This window comes from Microcebus murinus, chromosome 16 (genome assembly GCF_040939455.1).
Source record: "Microcebus murinus isolate Inina chromosome 16, M.murinus_Inina_mat1.0, whole genome shotgun sequence".
NCBI classification, from domain to species: Eukaryota; Metazoa; Chordata; class Mammalia; order Primates; family Cheirogaleidae; genus Microcebus; species Microcebus murinus.
This window is the reverse complement of record NC_134119.1, coordinates 27,752,792-27,770,435: the sequence shown is the minus strand read 5'-3', so window position 1 is coordinate 27,770,435 and position 17,644 is coordinate 27,752,792. Positions and strand designations below refer to the sequence as shown.

General features: G+C 52.4%; 2 long non-coding RNA genes across 2 annotated transcripts in view; both read right to left on the bottom strand.

Annotated features, from left to right (window-relative positions):
* The window catches only part of LOC142861153 (uncharacterized), a 36,731-nt gene extending 19,335 nt beyond the window's left edge, over nt 1-17,396 (bottom strand). Inside the window, exon 1 of the long non-coding RNA XR_012912534.1 lies at nt 17,303-17,396. This is a non-coding gene — a long non-coding RNA (uncharacterized LOC142861153). The remainder of the gene's footprint in view (nt 1-17,302) is intronic.
* On the bottom strand, nt 10,241-16,436 carry LOC142861152 (uncharacterized). Its single transcript, XR_012912533.1, has 3 exons — nt 16,278-16,436; nt 15,967-16,123; nt 10,241-10,340 (listed from the first exon to the last, which is right to left on the bottom strand). It is a non-coding gene; the product is annotated as an uncharacterized LOC142861152 (long non-coding RNA).
* Nucleotides 17,397-17,644: the final 248 nt, after the last annotated feature.

Genomic DNA, 17,644 nt, shown 5'->3' with positions numbered 1-17,644 from the left:
ACAGTCCTCAAGAGTCAGCAGAAGCGCCCCCGCCAGCCCCACGGCACTATAGCTGTGATGGGAGGGACGTAAAATGGTGACATGCTAAGAGAGAGGGGGCTAGACCAGGAGCTGCTCCCAAAGGGTGTCGGTGACGTCTCTGTGCGTGGGGCCATCTAAGCGGAGGCCTGAACGGTGAGGGTATCCAGCCATGCGAGAGCTGGCACCGCGGCGGAGAGACCGGCGAGGGCGAAGGCCTTGGGGCGGGAGGGTGGACGCCATGAACATGCGTTCCGTGAGCGCAAGGGTGGCCGGGGCGCCGCGGCCGAGGCAGCCGCAGCGGAGCCAGCCGCAGCAGGCTCGTGACAAGCAGACTGGGGGTGGTCAGAAGCTGGGGGAGCAGGCTGTGCGGGTCTTGGCAAGGAGCTGGACTTTCATTCCAGGTGTGAGGGGAGTTGCGTTGTTAGGGCCAGAGGTGTTGTGCAGGTGACCGAGTTGGACTAGGTGGTGGATGCCCTTCCTGCACTGCTAGCCCTGGGTTGGAGGAGGAAGTTGATCACTCAGACCTTAAACCTGCCCTGTCCCGTCTGCCTCCTGGCTTCCAGGAGATGCATGTGGACATTCAGGAAATCCCCAGTGCCTGGTCTCCCACACAGACTTGGAGGTGTCAGATCAGCTAAACCCTCCTCTTGCAGATGGGGCTGAGACGGAGGCCCAGACTGCAGGGATGAGCCCCACCTTCGACAGGTGGGTGGGCAGCCATGGGACCTGCTTCACTGACTCATGTGCCTTCTGCACCCAGCACAGCGTTGACCAAGCCCACCCTTAGACCCAGGCAAGGTGGGCCTTGCCCTGGCCATCCTCCAGCTGCATATATCCCCACAGGGCAGAGGGTCCACAGTGCCAAGGGGACATACCCATGCAAGCCTTTGCCCCCTTTCTAGAATACTCCAGGTTCCCGAGACCCCTGAGTTCCCTGCCCAGAGGTCCCAAGCCTGCTGCCAGGCCTCTTCCTGGTTTGTTTAGGAGGCAGAACACTAGGCCCAGGGTGTAGCCAAGGGACACCGTGGAGCATGGGCGTGAATGGAGCCTGGGCATGCAGCCTGGGGGGCTGCACACAGGCATGTGGGTGTGCACGGTATGGGGTGGGGATGGGGATGAGAGAGGAAAAGGGCAGGCTGTCGGCTGGGAGAGGAGCCCAAGGGAAGGGGCCACTGTCCCCCAGCACCACCACATTTCAGTGCAGCTATCTGAGAAGTCTGAGGTTCCTAAATTGATCCTGGCCTTTAAGGTTGTTTTGAAGTTATACTTTTCAAGGAGAAGGACAGAACATTTAAAAACAAGATATTCACCTGATACATAACTTTTAAATATTTACATTTAAGGATGAGTGGACACCAGGCCCTACCAATATCAGGGGTGGGTCTGGCCTAGCCCCTAGGATATATTCAATATTTATCAAATACATGGATTAATCTCATTTAATTTAATCCTCACACAGACTCAATGGAGGGAAATCACATTGTCAGTGTTTTATTGATGAAGCAACTAAAGCTTGGAGAGACTTAGTGACCGGCCCAATTTGTCGAGTGGAAAAGTAGGAGAGCTGAGCCTCAAGCCCTGACGTGTCTGATTCCAAAATCCATGGCCATTGATCCATGGCAAGTTCACAGCCATTGTGATCACATTACGCATAGTATGACTGTTTGACCATGTCCCTCATTGGTCTTCCCAGACATAAGCACTGTGCATATTACATGACAAATGCCTTCTCTTCTTCATTCTTACTCCACTTTCTCAGGCACCTTTGGGAGGTAATGACAGGAGATAATGCTCCATTTGACAAATGGTAAACTGAGGCCCTGAGCAATAGCCCAAGGCTTAAAGAGATAGGGTTTATTTTTCTCGTGTAACAAGAAATCTGGAGACAGCCAGGTCAGGGCTGGTACAATCATTACACCATCCTCAGCAAACAACCCTACTTCTTGGTCTGTTATGGTTATTTATTGCTGCCCAACAAACTGCCCCGAAACAACAGCCATTTTATTTTCTGCAGTTTTGCGGGTCAGAAATCTGGGCAGGGCTCAGCTGGGTGATCCTTCAATGATGCATGGAACATTGACTGGAGTCACTCACTGATACTCAGCGGATGGTCGGTCTAATTAGGCGGATCAAGTTGGTTTCACTTGGATGCCTGGTGCTTTGGTGGGGACGGCTGGAATGCTGAGCTCAGCTGGGCCCCCCTCTCTTCCATGGAATCTCAGGGCCTCGGCAGGTGGTCCCTCCAGCAAGGTAGTTTAAAATTTTTTGTGGTAGTTCATGGCTCCAAGAGGCCATGGCAGAAGCTGCTTGTCCTTTTCAAGGCTAGGCCCAGAATTGGCTTAGCATCATTTCCACCATACTCTACTTGTCAAAAAAGTCACAGGCCAGCCCAGATTCAACTACAGGGGAAACAGTCTCCTCCCCTCAAAGAGAGAAGGATCAGAGAATCAACAACCATCTTTAATTCACCACATGGTCCAAGATGGGTACTTGAGATGTCGTCATCACATCTCAAATTCCAGCCAGCAAGGAAGAAGGGAGGAGGAAGGTGTTTACGCTCTAAGACATTTTCTAGAAGTCACATGCAACATTTCCCATTGGCCAAAACTCACATGGCCATATTTAGGACATGGAAGGCAAGCTGGAAACTATAATCTTTATTCCAGGATGCCATGTGCTCAGCTTAAAACCAGGGATTCTGTTGACTAAGGAAGAAGGGAAGTATGGATATTGAGAACCAACTAGAAATCTTTTCCACCATTGGGGGTTTTTGCTACCAATAGCCAAAAACATTCCTAATAGAGATGTTTCATGACTGGTCTTGTCTCTTCTAATATGTCCTTGACCCTCTCATTAAAATAATCTTTCCTTTTGTATTATTATTTTTTTTCAGGTAGAAATCATGTTTCCTTTTTAATTGAGTATGTAATTCACACTGTTTCCTCTCTTGGCTACTACTCTGGTAAAAATTGGGTCCTCACCTCTAAAGAACATTGCATCTGAGTGTGAACATGGCCCTTAAACCAGGGCTTTCAAAATAACAGGAAACAGCAAAAGCCAGCCTTTTTCTTCAGCTAGAAAGGGAGGGTCCAAATCTGCACCTTCCAAATGTAGAAAACCTGGAGCTCAATGCAGAAATGGAAACCAAAATCTATCAGGAATGAAGTATAGTACCCCGCATATACTCAAGGTCAAGATGGTTTGTGAGAAATAGGTACCTGACCATCTGGCCTCTTCTATTAGGAATGGGCCAAACCCAGCATTTTTAAAAGATGTTTTTGTTTCGCTTTCATTTCCCAAAGGGATATAAAAGCTACTACCCAGGATATAATGAATCAGCATAAAGTAACAGGACTGGATGATGATTTTTGGTTGCTGAGATTATTATGCACATTATTTCAAAGTGGCAAAAATCCGGGCACTCTGAGAAAAGAGAATTCAAAAGTGGCGGCTACATTTACTGACAGGTTTATGTAGAATACACATATGCACAAACCTCATTTTTTTTCAGGGTATTTATGTCACAAGGCCAAGACCCGATCATCAAAATCAGTTATTTTGTACATTACAGCACACAGAACAACGGAGGGAAAGACGCTTTCTTGGAAGGCGACTGAAAGGCATTTTGCAAAAGGTCCACATCCCTCTGAAGTGGAAGGACCAGAGCCCAGCACCTGGTGGCATTCATGAACTTGACCCTTCCTCTTCTTTGCAGGGGTTGCGATGGCTTCAGTGAAAGCCGTTTCTTCTACACATTCTGCCAGCTGCTGCTCCTCTTCTTCCTCCATATCCTCCGGGGATAGAGGTCTGGGTATTTCTGCGTGCATCCCTGCATGGCCCGGAACTGGCCTACAGGGTCTCACCCCTGCCATCCTCCGTGCTATAGTGGAAGCAGGAAAAAGCCAAGGTGAATTGCTCCCCATAGGGGTCGCTGGCCATCGCCCAGGGCACAGGCAGTTCCCCTTAACGTCTCCATTTGGCAATCTGTGCTCCTCCTTGTAAGGACCATCGGGGTTGCTGGCCACCAGCTCTGCATTGCTCAGAGTTTCCTGGTCTTCTTTGGTCACAATATGACTTGATCTTTCTCTTCGGGCCAGCAGTAGGACACGGCTGCTGCCTCGTGCTTAGACCTCGAAGAAGCAGTGGCAGCAGCTGCAGCTTCATGACGTGACCTCGCTCCTTTAGTTTTTTTTTTTTTTTTTATGTTCCTAAAGGTAAATCTTTTCATCATTCCCGTGCCAACAGCAAGTGTCCAAAGCTTTCAGGGTTGTGTGAAACAACAATAATAGCGTTCGCCACACACCGGGCACTGTGCCAAGCCCTAAATGGAAATATCTCACTTGATCTTTGAGGTAATGCATTTAGGGAGGATCCCAGATGAGGAAACAGAAACCCAGAGAGGTTAAGTGACTTGCCCCAGGCCACACAGTGAGAAGGTGCAAGGCTGAGATTCAAACCCTGGTCTGTTAGATCCCAGAGATGTGCTGAGACACCCACGCATGTGTAGCCCACACTGTTTACTGATGACAACCCTGGACCAGCGGCAAGGCCTGTGCTTGGCGTGTGAATGTTAGAGGTGACAGAAGTGAGCCAGGAGCCTGCAGACACCCTCTTACCCCTGTGGTCCTGCAGTAGGAGAGCCTGCACCCAGCCCCAGGGGTGGGCCGGCATATTTCATGAAATTAAACTGGCATCTCGAATTCATGTCATTCTATATCCTTTACACCCTGAATTCACCCCAGGCCACAAGCAGGAGACCTTGCAGAACTGGCTACGTTGCTAAGCAGCGTGCAAGCACAGGCCCAGTTAAATGGGGCACCTTCTGGATCCAGCTCTGAGGTTCCGTGTTCTGACCCCAGTTCTTGCTTTTCCTTCACCCCTATTCAAGGGCCCGCAGTGGTCCCGTCCCCCTCAAGTTCAGTTTTGCCCTTCTGCAAATGCCCCTGCAAGGAGGGTGGAGGAGAAGGACAAACAGATCTGGGTTCAAATCCTGGTTCCATGCTTTTGGTGAGTCTCGGTTTCTGCATCGGTCAAATGGGAAGAAATAATTTCTTCTCTGCTAATTAATCCAAGTGTCAAGGACCACATAGGACAAGGGATGGGAATGGCCTTTGCAAGCCAGAGCCAGTGAGGCGCGCAGTCCCCACTTCACAGCGTTGCATTTAAAGGACTAGGTGCTATCTCCTTGGAAGGCAGAGAGGTCTGGGCGTGGGGTGGGGGAATTCAGGGAGAGTGCTGCACCTTTGGGGGCAGGGGGACTCCTGCTCACAGCCTCACAGAGGAGGTGGCCCAGGGTAACGCCCTGTCGGGGGGCACAGTAAGACCACTGGAGCCAGAGAAACCTGCGTTTGAGTGTCCCAGCGTCCTCCCCTAGTAGCTGAGGGACCTTTGGGTGAGTCATGACTTCTCTGTTCCTTCATTTTCACATCAATAAGGTGGAAAAAGAGAATCTATCTCATTGGGATTTGGGGAGGAATCAAAAGAGAATGTGCCTTTAAACCATCTAATTTAGTACAGATGAACTGTTCAACCAGTAGTAACAGTAATCGTGACTGGTATTTGTTGAGTCCTAATTAAATTCTGTGCTATGAGCATTTCGTTGATTAGCTTACATCCTCCTCCCCACGACGCTGAGATGCAGGCAACTTGACCATTTCCCACGTACAGACGCAGCGATGGGGGTACGGTTAGCTCGAACGAGCTGCCCAAGGTCACACGGTCAGTGGTGGAGGCTGGGCTTGGACCAGGTCCAGTCTGTCTGACCCGGACGCCACCTTAATCAGCACGCCATGCTGTTGTTGCTACTGTCAGGGCTATTGTTGACCTTGGATTCTGTGCCCAGAATACCTCTGCAAGAGTCAGACACCTGATTGGAGCAAAAGCAGTCACCTGACCCAAAGACTGCAGAAATACAGGCTGGCCGGCAGCCAATGATATCGCCTGGTGCAGAAGCTCCACCCAGCAGGGCTGAGCCCAATCAACTAACCTGACCAGTAGCTATTGGGCTGCCAGTTTGAATTTGGAGCACAAGGAGTTGGGACGGTGTATAAAAGCTGAAGCCCCTAGAAGATCAGACAGCTTTTTAAAAAAATGTGAAGGTGGCGCAGCACGAGTAAGATAAAACTCCAGGAAAGAGACGGGGAGCAGAGGGAAGGAAGTGAACACCAACACACCTCTGCTCCTTAGAGGGCCAGGGACCAACTCAGTGCCTGGAGCACTGGGTCCCGAATGACTTTCCAGTGGCTAAGCTGCATTCTGTGACACACAGTCAGAACTCCTGCCTGCCTATCCCTGCATGTAGCTCTACCGCAACCCTTGTGGCTCAGGTTAACCTGAGAGAGGTTCTCCTCTTTCAGCTGACATGAGGCTCGCTCAACCCTCACCTTAACTCAGGGCAATGCCAAGGACTGGAAGTGGCTAATGGAGAGGGACGAAGCACCACGAGTCCCTTCATCAAACCCAGGCGAGGAGGCCCAGGAGACACGGCCTGGCCTGGCTCCTGTTACATCAGAACCGTGGCTCAGTCCTTGGGTCTCTTCTCCTTTATACCTGTGATCATGCCCTTAGTGATCTCACCCACCAGCTGGAGGGACTCCAGGCCCGGCCTCTCCCCTGCACCGTGGACTCCTGTCCCGCTGCAGACTTGAGAGCTCCATTCGTGTTACACAGGCATGTCAAATCTACCTGCCCCAAACAGAGCTGAGTGTGCCTCCAACACCCGCCCTTCTCGCAGAGTTTCCATTTCAGGAAATGGCAACTCCATGATTCTAGTTGCTTCCATCGATTACCTGGTAGTCGTCCCTGCCTGTTCTCCAAGTCTCATCTCCAACATTCCTTCAGGCCACAAATTCCGTTGGCTCTACCTTCCGAAGGTAACCATAACTGACCACTTCTGACCAAGCCGGCCACAGCCACCCTGGTTCGAGCTGCTATCATCTGTCACCTGGAATGACACAACAGCCTCCTCCTGCTTCTGGCCTTCCTTCTACAACTTGCTCTGAACTCAGTAGCCAGAGAGCTCCTGTCGAAACTCAAGCCAGACCTTGCAATCCTCGTGCCCCAAAGCCACCAATCGTGTCCCTTCTCACTCAGAGGAAAAACAAAAGTCTTCACAAAGGCCTTCAAGGTCGTACACAGTGTGGCTTCCCCAATTTTCCCTACAGACTCCCCTCCTTGACCTCACCTCCCAGGCCTGTCCCAGCCGTGCCTCTGCGCCAGCCACTCTACGGTGCTCCCTGCCCCGAGAAGGAGAACTCCCGTCCCCAGCCTCTGCACTTTCTGTCCCTTCACCTGGATTACTCCTCCCTGCCTCCCTCCCTCACCTGCTTGTGTCTGCTCCATAGAGGCCCTGCCTGGGCACCTTGCTGACGATGGCCACCCACCCCGGCACTCCCTCCCCAGGCTCCTTCCCTGCTTCAGCTTTCTCTGTGGCACCTATCACCGTCTGACGTGCAATGGATTTTACTTACTGCCTATTGTCATCTTCCATACTAGAATGGAAGCTACACACATGTGGGGAGGCACCTGGAACACAATACAAGGCACATAGCAGGTGCTCAGGGAAACCTTGCCAAATGAATAAAGAAGCACACATAAGAGGACTTCCCGGCGGCAGCCCCCCTGGCCACCCCCTGGGTGCCCTAGGCTCATCCCCTCACCTCTTTGGTCCTATTAGGGGAAAGCAGACCCAAGGCTCTGGCACAAAACATGAGAAGCAAGGAGGAATTAGTCCAAATAGGTGGAGATTTCTCTTTAACCAGAACTCTTCTTTCCCCTTAATACAAAAATACTTGTGTCCCAGCTGTTGGCTCTCCTGTCAAATCTGTCCTATGCTGAGAGCTCGCGCTCTGCGTTCCCGCCAAGGATCTGCTGTCACGGAATCTCTGGGGTTTTACAGAAGGTTCTCGGGGCAGCGAGACGCACTGCCTTCCTGGAGGCGCACACCTGGAAACCCCTCAAACAGGAAGGACCCAGTGTGGATGACTGATGAGGCCGGTAACAGGCTCGTGGGATCACTGTCCTATTCCCTCCACTTTCTGTAGTTTGGAAATTTTCTTTAAAAATAAAGAAAGGAGTGTTTTTCCCTGAAGTTCTTTCTCCCCCACACATGCCCAGAGGACTTCCTGTTGCTCTCTCCCCGCAGTCCTCCACCTACAGCTTCTCTTTTCCCCAGCCCTCTGGTTTGAGGAGAGAGCAGTCCCTCCCTAAGCACTAGCTGCCTGTTTGCGCCCTGAAGTCATCTGAAGCCACTTACGAACCTCTGATGCCCAGATGTCCCCTCCCCCCACAGCAAGACTGAGTCCAAATGGTCCGATAAAGGGGTGCTGGACACTGATTTTTGGTTAGTGCTCTCTAGGTGATCCTAGCACTTGGCAACCCAGACCCAAACCTACTTCTCTGCTGCACCCCGGGGCCTCCTGTTAACAACGTCCGGCCTCCTTGGAAGCCCATCCCTAGGGTTCCCCGACAACTGCTTAAGTGACTCGAAGAAGTATTTCTTCCAAACTCAGGCATGAGCTTTATTCTCCACCAGAACTCCTGGTGGGTGACATTCTCCCCACTGCTTACACAACTCGGGTTCACTGGCGCCCTTTGGAAAGTGCAGAGAAGCACACAGGAGCCAGCCACAGCCCACTTCAGGCCCAGGAATTCCTGAACAGAAAGGAGCCATTGTCCCCTGTCACTTTAAGGGAACAGCTCAAAAACACATTCAAAGGGCCCTGATGATAATGAATATGCTAATGTGATTTCCACTGGGCACCTATGCTACCTCTAAAAATGCTTTCTGACCTTCCTCATGGATTCAAAGCTTCCATTGAAGTCAATGGGGGATTTGGGTTAAAACAACATGAAAGTTTTCACTCAAATGGACAAAGCTGGGGAATTACAAATTAAGCATGAGTTTCACATTGGCCCTAACACCGCCGACCTTGAGGGGAAAACAGGCTGTGGTAGGTTGGCAGTGGACCTTTTGGCCAGGTGGCTGTTGACTTTGGGTGGACCAGCCAGCAAGCATTGGAGGGGCTCTTTTGCATGACAAATGAGCTCTGGAGGCCTAGGTTTAACCCCCAGCTCTGACAGTAGCTGGGTGACCTTGGGCAAGGCATATCATTTCTCTGATTGAGGCTCAATTTCCCCATCTGTAAAATGACTTGAATGATCCCTCCCTCGCAGCATTGCTTCCAAGATTAAGTGGAGGGGTTAGGAAAGTAGAAAGCGTCTTGGAGCTCCCCACCCTCTCGCCCAATCGCAGGCTCGGCAAGGGTGTGAACATCCCCCGCCTCCCATCTCCCAGACTTTCTTTCCTTCATTCAACACATATTTACGAAGCGCTTTCTGGGTGCCAGGCACTACTTGGGGGCTGCGGATTCAGCTGTGAACAAAACAGATGAACTCTGCTCTCCCTGGAGCTGCCATTCGAGTAAGGAGACAGACACCAAACACATGAACAGATAGATAATATTTAAGTGGTAATAAGTGACACAGAGACGAAAAGCAGAACCCTTAATGAAAGGGGCAGAGCTTTAGAATCAGACAGACCTGAATTAGAATCCCAGCTCGCCCCTCCCTGGCTGTGTAACTCCTGGGAAAGTGATTTATCTCCCTGACATTCTTCTCCTATGTCCAGTGAGACCCATTGATCATCCATCCACCCATTGGACAAATATTTACAGAACTCTGTCCTGTGTCAAGCATCGTTTTGAGTGCTGAGGCAGGGGGCCACAGTGAATGAAACAGACAAAAATCCTTGCCCTTGGGAGCTTAAAAATCTAGAAGAAAGAAACAGACACTAAACAAATATACGCATATACACATATCGAGTGATGGAAAAAAATGCATTGGAAGGAGGTCCCGAAGGATGGAGGGGCACTATTTATGGAGGGTGTTCGGGGAAAGGCTCTCTGAGGAGCTGGCATTTAAGCTGAGACCTGAAGAACATGAAGTTACCCATGGGGCTATTTGGAGGAAGAACATTCCCGGAAGGGACATCAAGGACAAAGGCCCCGAGGTGGGACCGTTGGGAGGATCAAGGAATCGAGGCAATGGATGAGAAGCACCCAGCACAGCGCCCGGCTCTGAGTAGGTGCTCAAATAATAGCAGTTATTATTTGTGCTGGTTTCAGGAAAAATGGGAGAGAAGTCATTTTTCATTATCACAAAAGTTCTCGCAGGCTTTGCGGATTGGCAACTTCTTCGTTCCCTTTTCTATTGTTTTCCTGAGTGAAAACCAGCAAGTCCAACTTCTCAGCCCACCTGCCAGCCCTCCTGTGCGCCCCCAGTCTGAATCCGGGGGGAAGGCGTGACATGTGGTAGCGATCCTGGAGGGAAGGGGTACGTAATTAATGATGGTTATTAAATAATAATGGCAACATCTTGAATTTCTTCCCTCTCTGCAGCCTCACAAATTAGACGCCCTGGAAATGCTGTGCCGGGCGCCAAGATGCACCTCCATCTGGGGTGGAAGGCAACATCTGCTAAACAGCTGCATCTCGTTTAAGAGCTGGTACTTAATTCAATTACTCAGCTCTGGCAGGGACAGGAGGAGCCAAGCGGGAAGGGGCAGGCCCAGGCACGGGCGTGTGCTCCACTTCTTCCCAAGTTCACCCAAACTCCACTCCGGCGGTGTCCTTCCTCACACCTGCTGATGCAGCCAACCGCGGCAGGTCCACATTTCCAGAACAGGCTGTGCTTACACGTGCCACCTCCTTACCTTTACTCGAGCTGTGCCCCGGCCAGGAACACCCTCCTCCTGCCTGTCCGACTCCTGTGAGTCCTTCAAAAGGTCCAACTCAAACATCAATCTCTCTTCCCTGAGGTCTTTCCCAACCTGCCAGCCACAGGGAATTACCTCCCACGAGCTCTCTCGGTGCTTCATGCCTTCCTTGGCTGGAGCATTCATACCATTGCATTGCAACCTTGTGTCCCCTGTTGTTTTGTAAGCTCCTTAGGTTGGGGACCATGTTTAATTCCTCCTCGTACTCTCAGCATTGTACCTGACTCCCTGCAGACACTTAATAAGTGTTCAGTTAATAAATGGATGGATGGGTGGAGTGAGGGAGGGATGGAGAGACTAAAGAAAAAGAGGGATGGATGAACAGATGGACCCACTGCCACCATCCAAATCCAACTACCATCCTTTCTCACTGGAACGAACACGACGGTCTCTTACTGGTCATTCAGCTTCACTCTTCACCCGATAGTCCCTTCTATTCAGAGCACTTAGGAACCTTTTGAGTATGGAATTACGTCATGTTTAAAACCTTCCAGTAGCTTCCACGTTCCTCACCCTGACCTCCAAGCCCCTGTGGGACACAGCCCCGCCGGTCTCATCTCCTCGCTGTCCTACGCTCCAATGACGTGGGGAAGCTGCCTAGCTCTGCTCACCTCAGGACCTTTGACTCTGCCGATCCCTGTCTGGGACCCACTTCCCTGGCTCTCTGTCAACCTGGCATGCTCTCAGGTCTTCCAGTCTAGCTCTAATGTCATTTCCTCAAAGAAATCTCTCTTTACTCCCCTAGTTAAAATATCCACCATCTTGATTCCCCAAAGGCAGAGGGGTCTGATGCAGCCGGCCAGCACTTGGGCGGCCAAAACCCAGAGCGTGCAGTCCTCCCCCCAGGACCAGCGACAGGCCGGCCCTCCTCTGGTGCTCACTCCTCCTCTCCATCAACTGAAGATTCCTCATGAATGGGCTTGTCTGGAACTGCCGCAATTAAACTATCACGGCAACGTCGGACCATTTGTTTACTATGGCACTTAGAGCTGGAATGGCTTGTTGTTTTGACTGTTTCTATTTTCGGCTTGGTTTCCTAGGGGTAGTGGGGAGAGGGTAGGCAATGAATCCTGGTCTATTCAAGCAAAAAAGATGCTTCCGTGAAGGCTAGAATTTCAGACTTACAGGATTTTAGACTCATTGTCATGGAAGATGAGAGCAGTGAAAATCTATAATTTTGCTTATAGGTTCTTAGATTCACGGGATCCTAGAATCTCACTCAAGGAAATCAGAATCTTAGAGTCAAGCCGATTTAAAGTCTTCGAGCGACAGGATCTTAGGAGACCCTCGCTTTGCTGAGGTCCCTGCTCCACGTCCCCTCCTCGGAAGACCTCCCCCGAGCACCTTGCCCACGTGTGCCTCCTCTGGCAGCCTGTCACTCTCTATTGTTTTACTCCTGCTCATTTTTCTTTGTAGCATTGATCACCACCTGACATTTGATATATTTCTCTGCTTATTTGCTTAGTGCCTGTCTCCCCACACATTAGATTGAGGTCAGGAACTTTGTTTTGTTCACTGTTTAGAGGCGTTCTCATAACAATGCCTGGCAAGTAGTAAGGGCTAGGGGAAAAAAAGTGTCCATTCATCCAACAAATATTTATTGCATACCCACTCATGTTGGTCCCTTGGAGATGATCTTGTCTCAGGGTGGGAGGGGGGGAGGTCTCGTTTTGCATGCCAAACGCAATTGGTAGGAGCTAACCAGAGCACCGTGGTGAAGATGCTCAAGGCTCTCCCAGGCTCCGTGGGGAAGGGCGATTGAAGAACAACGTCTGGCATGGACCCAGCAATGGCGAGAGTGGCCATCTCTGCCATGGCCTCTAATCTTACACCGAGGTCCAGAAGGAGATGTCCCAGGTTGACTTGCTTGGGGACGCTGCAGCCTGGATCAGAACCCCCGGTGTTCTGTTTGAGCTCTTCAGTCTCACCTCGGCACTGGGCCCTGAGCACGAGTCTCTTGCGGGCACCTGTGTGTGCCCTCCCTCCCCACCAGCCCACAGTGCCCCCCCCCGGCCATTCCCCGGGGTGAAGGAGCTGCTGGAGTCCCTGGCCCTGAACCCCCAGCCTGGGAACCCAATTCTGAAACACTGCCTGCATGCACAAGCCAGTTATTTTTAAAAATCCAAAAAGAAAAGGGAAAAAGAGAAAACTCACTGCTTCGTTCTCTGCACCAGCCCTGGCAGAGAGAATAGAGACTTGAAAGGAACAAAGGGTTTCCTCAGACACAGCAGATCAAGGGCTTGGCTTATGTGGTAACCGGTAACCGACCACCGCGCTTTGTGACAGATCCTTCAGAAGGCGGCGGCCTCTGTTCCCGCTGCCCGCAGTCTTGGCGGGAGGGGCGGGGGGAGCAGGGGACACCCTTCCCCGTGCCCCGCCAGGCCAGGTCGCTCAAAGTCATAGACTTGGAGCACCCCTGACCGTTAGGCCTCAGAGGAGCATGGAGCCCGACACCCTCTGGGTCAGCCAGGCAGGCAGAAGCCCTGGAGGGGCTCGAGGTCGCACTTCCGTCCTCCCCAGGTCCCTTTTGAGGGGGGCGGAGGCCAGCAAAGTGCACCAAGGCCCCCTTACTTGTTGCACACACTGCTAGAGAAGCCTTTCTGGAACTCTCGAGGCCACGATGACTTCCTGCGCCCTTTCTCCTGCAGAATGCCCCGTTGGAGGTGCCTTCGGGGCACAGTTTCTACGCCCAGGTCTCTGGGGTAGGCGCTGGTCAATTCTGAGAGCACAGGACTGTAGCCGAGCCTCAGACTCCAGCTGGGACAACGTCAGCTGCCGCATGGCGGGCAGAGTGTCTTCCATCCCCAGGTGCCGTGCCAAGCCCGTTACAGGTGACGCCTCACGTAGGTGCCCCCGCGACCTGTGGGGCAGGCACTTATCCCCATTTTTCACATGAGAAAGCCAAGGCCCCCACAGACTGCATAAGGTGCACAAGGTGACAGAGCAGGACTGACAGGGCCGGCATTGAATTCGGGCCTGCTCTGCCCCCCTGGGTGCCACAGTGGGCGCCTAACTGAGGCAGTGCCAGAGGGGCCAGGGGGACACGGGCTCCCTCCACCGGAGCCCAGGGTGCACACCAGCCACACGCCTGTCCGCAGGCCCACCGGGACCCCTCGCCACCCTCAGTGTCCCTGTGCCCCTGTGTCTCCTCCCTGCCTCCATCTCCCACGGTTTCTCTGGCTGTTTTCTCCCCATCTGTCAATCTGTGTCATCTCCAGTCTGCGGGCCTCTCTCTCTTTATCGTCTTCTGCTCTAGCTCTGTCTCTTCTCCTACCCTCCCGGTTCCGCTATTCCTATGTTTTCCCTTTTTGTCTCTCTGCATCTGTGTGCTACTTTCTCGCTCCTCTGTGCTCGCGCATGCGCGCTCTGTCTCTCCCCCTCTCTCTGTCTCCCTCTCTCTCTCTGTCTCCATATTCTCGCCTTTAATCCTCGGCCCCCGGCATTGCTGTGCCTCCACCTCTCTCTCCCAGCCCCTCTCTTCCTGTGTGTCTTCACCTGTCTCTCCCTTTCTCTCCAACGTATCTCTCCCTCCCACTCTCCCCGTCTCTCATTTATCCCTCCCTACTTTCTCTATGTCTCTCACTGTCTCTCTGGCTCTGGCTCTCTCTCACTGTTTCTGTCTCTGTCTCTCACTATCTCTGTCTCTGTCTTTCTCTCCAGCTCTGTCTTTATCTCTCACCCTCTGTGTCTCTCTCTGTCTCTTTCTCTGTTCCTGTCTCTCTGTCTCTCTCTGTCTCTCCAGCTCTCTCTGCCTGTCACTCTCTGTGTCTCTCTCTCATTTTCTCTATCTCTGTCTGTCTCTCTATCTCTCACTTTGTCTCTGTCTCTCACTTTCATTGTCTTTCTCTGTCTCTGGCTTTCTCTGTCTCTCTCCATCTCTCTCTGCCTGATCTCCCCCTTCTTCCTCACCTTCCTCCAGCCCCTCTTCCCAGAGCCTGCTCCTGTCTCACCCCCCCACGACGGACACCGTATTCCAGCAGACCCTGGCTTAGCTGTGGGGGCCGAGGCGGGTTGGCCAGGGGCATTCCGAAAGGTGGATTTGGGAAGGGGGGTGAGTAGGTGTCATGTTCAAGGAAACTGAGCCAGCCTCCTCTCTTTCTTCCTCAGAAATGACTGGTTGCTTTCCTGGGAGGTAGAAGAGAAAGTCCCTGAATAGAGATTTAAAGCACTAAGCTCAGATTCCTTCTTTTTAATATTTATAAAGAGAGAAAGGGGATAATTTCAGGAAGATCATTTCAAGGCGAAAACCCACATATTTTCAATAGAATTATTCCAAAAGCCCCTTTCCGGCTCATTGGAGTGTATAATTTTGTAAGTTAAAGACACGAGGCCTGGTTTCCAAGTTCCCTAAAATGACGCAGTAAGGCCCAGAGGAAGTAAGATGAGAAGAGGGGACGGTGCCAGGGCAGGAGGACAAGGCTGCCGGGGACAAGTGGCAAGCAGCAGCCAGCGCCTCCTCCTGCCCTCCCCTCCTCAACCCGCCTCCTCGACAAGCCAGCCAGACTCGGGGCTGTGACTGTCACCAAACACCTGTCCCCCACCCTGAGGCCTCCCTGCGAGGCTGGACCTACAGAGCCACTGTCCCTGTGGAGCCCACAGGTGCCTCAGCAAGGTGTATTCAGAGCTGCTGACCGTCCTCCTCTCCACAACCCCCCTGCACCCACCTGGTTGCCCAAGCTGGCATCGGGGAGCCAGGGTGGGTCCTCCCACACTCCTGCCACTCCTAGGCAGTTGCCACACCTTGTTAGTCCCACCCCTCCACACCTGTGGAATCCCCCATCCGTGCCCCTGCTGCCCTGGGTCTCGGCCACGTGCCCCGCCCAGAGCACTGCGATGACAGCAGCGGGCCCCTGGGCCTCTCACCTGTATCAGGCCGACGGTGTGAGCCTCCTGAAGCCCAGCTCTGATGAGGGCCTCCCGTCCTCAGAAACAGTCACCTCCAGGGTGAAGGCCAAGTTCCCGGGCCCTGGCGTCCATGATCAAGCCACAACCAGACAACACAGACCTACCCTCCCATCACAAGTGTTTTACTATGGTCAAAATGAGTCACTCTCTTTTCTGCCTACCCAAAAGGAATAGCGGCATTGTTCCACCTCCAAACCCTGGCCGAGGCTCCTCCCTTCCCCTGGAATGCCATCCTGCCATCTTGGCATGTGTCACCCCCGCCCAACCTGGAGGTCCAGTTCCAACGCCGCCTGTCTACAAGGCATGGACATAACCTCTTGTGGTCCTTCCTGTCACTGGTTATCTTTCCTTCTCTTGGGCCCATGACATTTCACTCCGGACACTAGACAGGCTGCAGGGCCTGAGAACAGGTGAGCTCCGTGGCTAAGACAGGGAACAGGAAGAGAGGACCAAGCTCTGGCATTCTCCCAAACCAGACGGAGCTAGAGTCTAAGGTTCTGCTGGGTGCCTAAAGGTGCGAGCAGCATCCCGATAATAATTATAGTTATCACAGTAATGAGCCATGTCGGTTACTTACTGAGCACTCACTATGAGCCAGGCGCTGTGCAAAGTGCTTCGCAGATGATGTACAACGATCAGTGTTGCGGGACTATCATCCTCTCTGTGGTAAACTGAGTCTCAGAGAGGGGGAACAGCAGGCCCGGTATCACACTGGGACCAGAGGGGTGAAGGCTGTGGCAGGCCAGGCTGACCCCAGAACCCACGTGTTTAACCTCAGACGCAGAGAATGTTGACACTGCAGTATCAGCAGGAACTGAGGGATGCGGTTACTGCCTCATCTCCACCAAAGGGGGACATCATGCTGCGGGGCCATGCCACAGCCCTCCCTTGGGCCCCAGCTTCCCCATCTTCTCGATGGTCCACTTCCTGTTTACAGAACGTAGCCCTTTCAGATGTAGTTCTGCGAAGCCCAGCCGTGCGGTCTGTCTTCCTTTCCCTGGAGAAAGGCCCATCTGGGAGAGGCAGAGCTCAGAACTTCAAAAGAAGCCACAGGGGCAAAAGTGTGCTTCCCTCCTGGTGCCTCGGCCCTAGACTTGGCTTGCCTTGGCTGAGGCTGCCCTGGTCCACCTCTTAGAGCCCTTGGGGATGCTGCCAGGCTGTTCCCACTAGGCTCTGCCTCCTTCTGACCCTGTTGTGGGCCGGCTCTAACTCCCACACTGTGGCTTCTTTTCTCCCAGGCTGTCTGTATCAGCCTCCTCACTGGTCTCCCTGCTTCTACTTTAGGCCTCATCTACCCAGCAACCTTGTCATTTTAAATAAAAATCATAAGGTCTCTTTAGTTTTTAGAACCCTCCATGGGCTCCCATCACAGTTCAAATAAAGGTCAAGTTGCTCATCCTGGGCCCCAGGCCCTGTGTGCTCTGACCCCAGGCCTCCCCCGGCTCCAGCTACATCATCCTTCCAAACAGGCCCAGAACAAACCAGGCTCTTCTCTACCTCAGGGCCTTTGCTCCTGCCCTTTCCTCAATTCATTTCCTGTTCTTCAGGTAACAAAATCAGACCTTTTCCAAGGCTGTTTCTGACCCCAGTTATCCGCAGTACCTTCCTCCCTGTGCACATGGGCCCCAGCGGTGCCGTTCATTCTCCTGTAGCGTGCAGTTGGATACCCGAGTGTCTCTAATGTGCTGTCCATGGGAGCAGTGACAGCAGCAAAATTATGGACTAGGAAGCTCCAAGTTCTCCTTCCCCTCCCGGAAGCATCAAGAAAAAAAAAATACGGAAACTGGCTGAACTAATACAAGGGCTCTAGAAAATAGTCAAAGGTTGATAGCAACCAAGTGATCGCCTAATCAAGGAAAAAGCCACCCTTGAACAGTGGAAAAAGTTTCGTGGCGTTTGTATCCCCTCCCTTTGCCCAGTCCCCTTTCTGGCAGCACAGCCGCC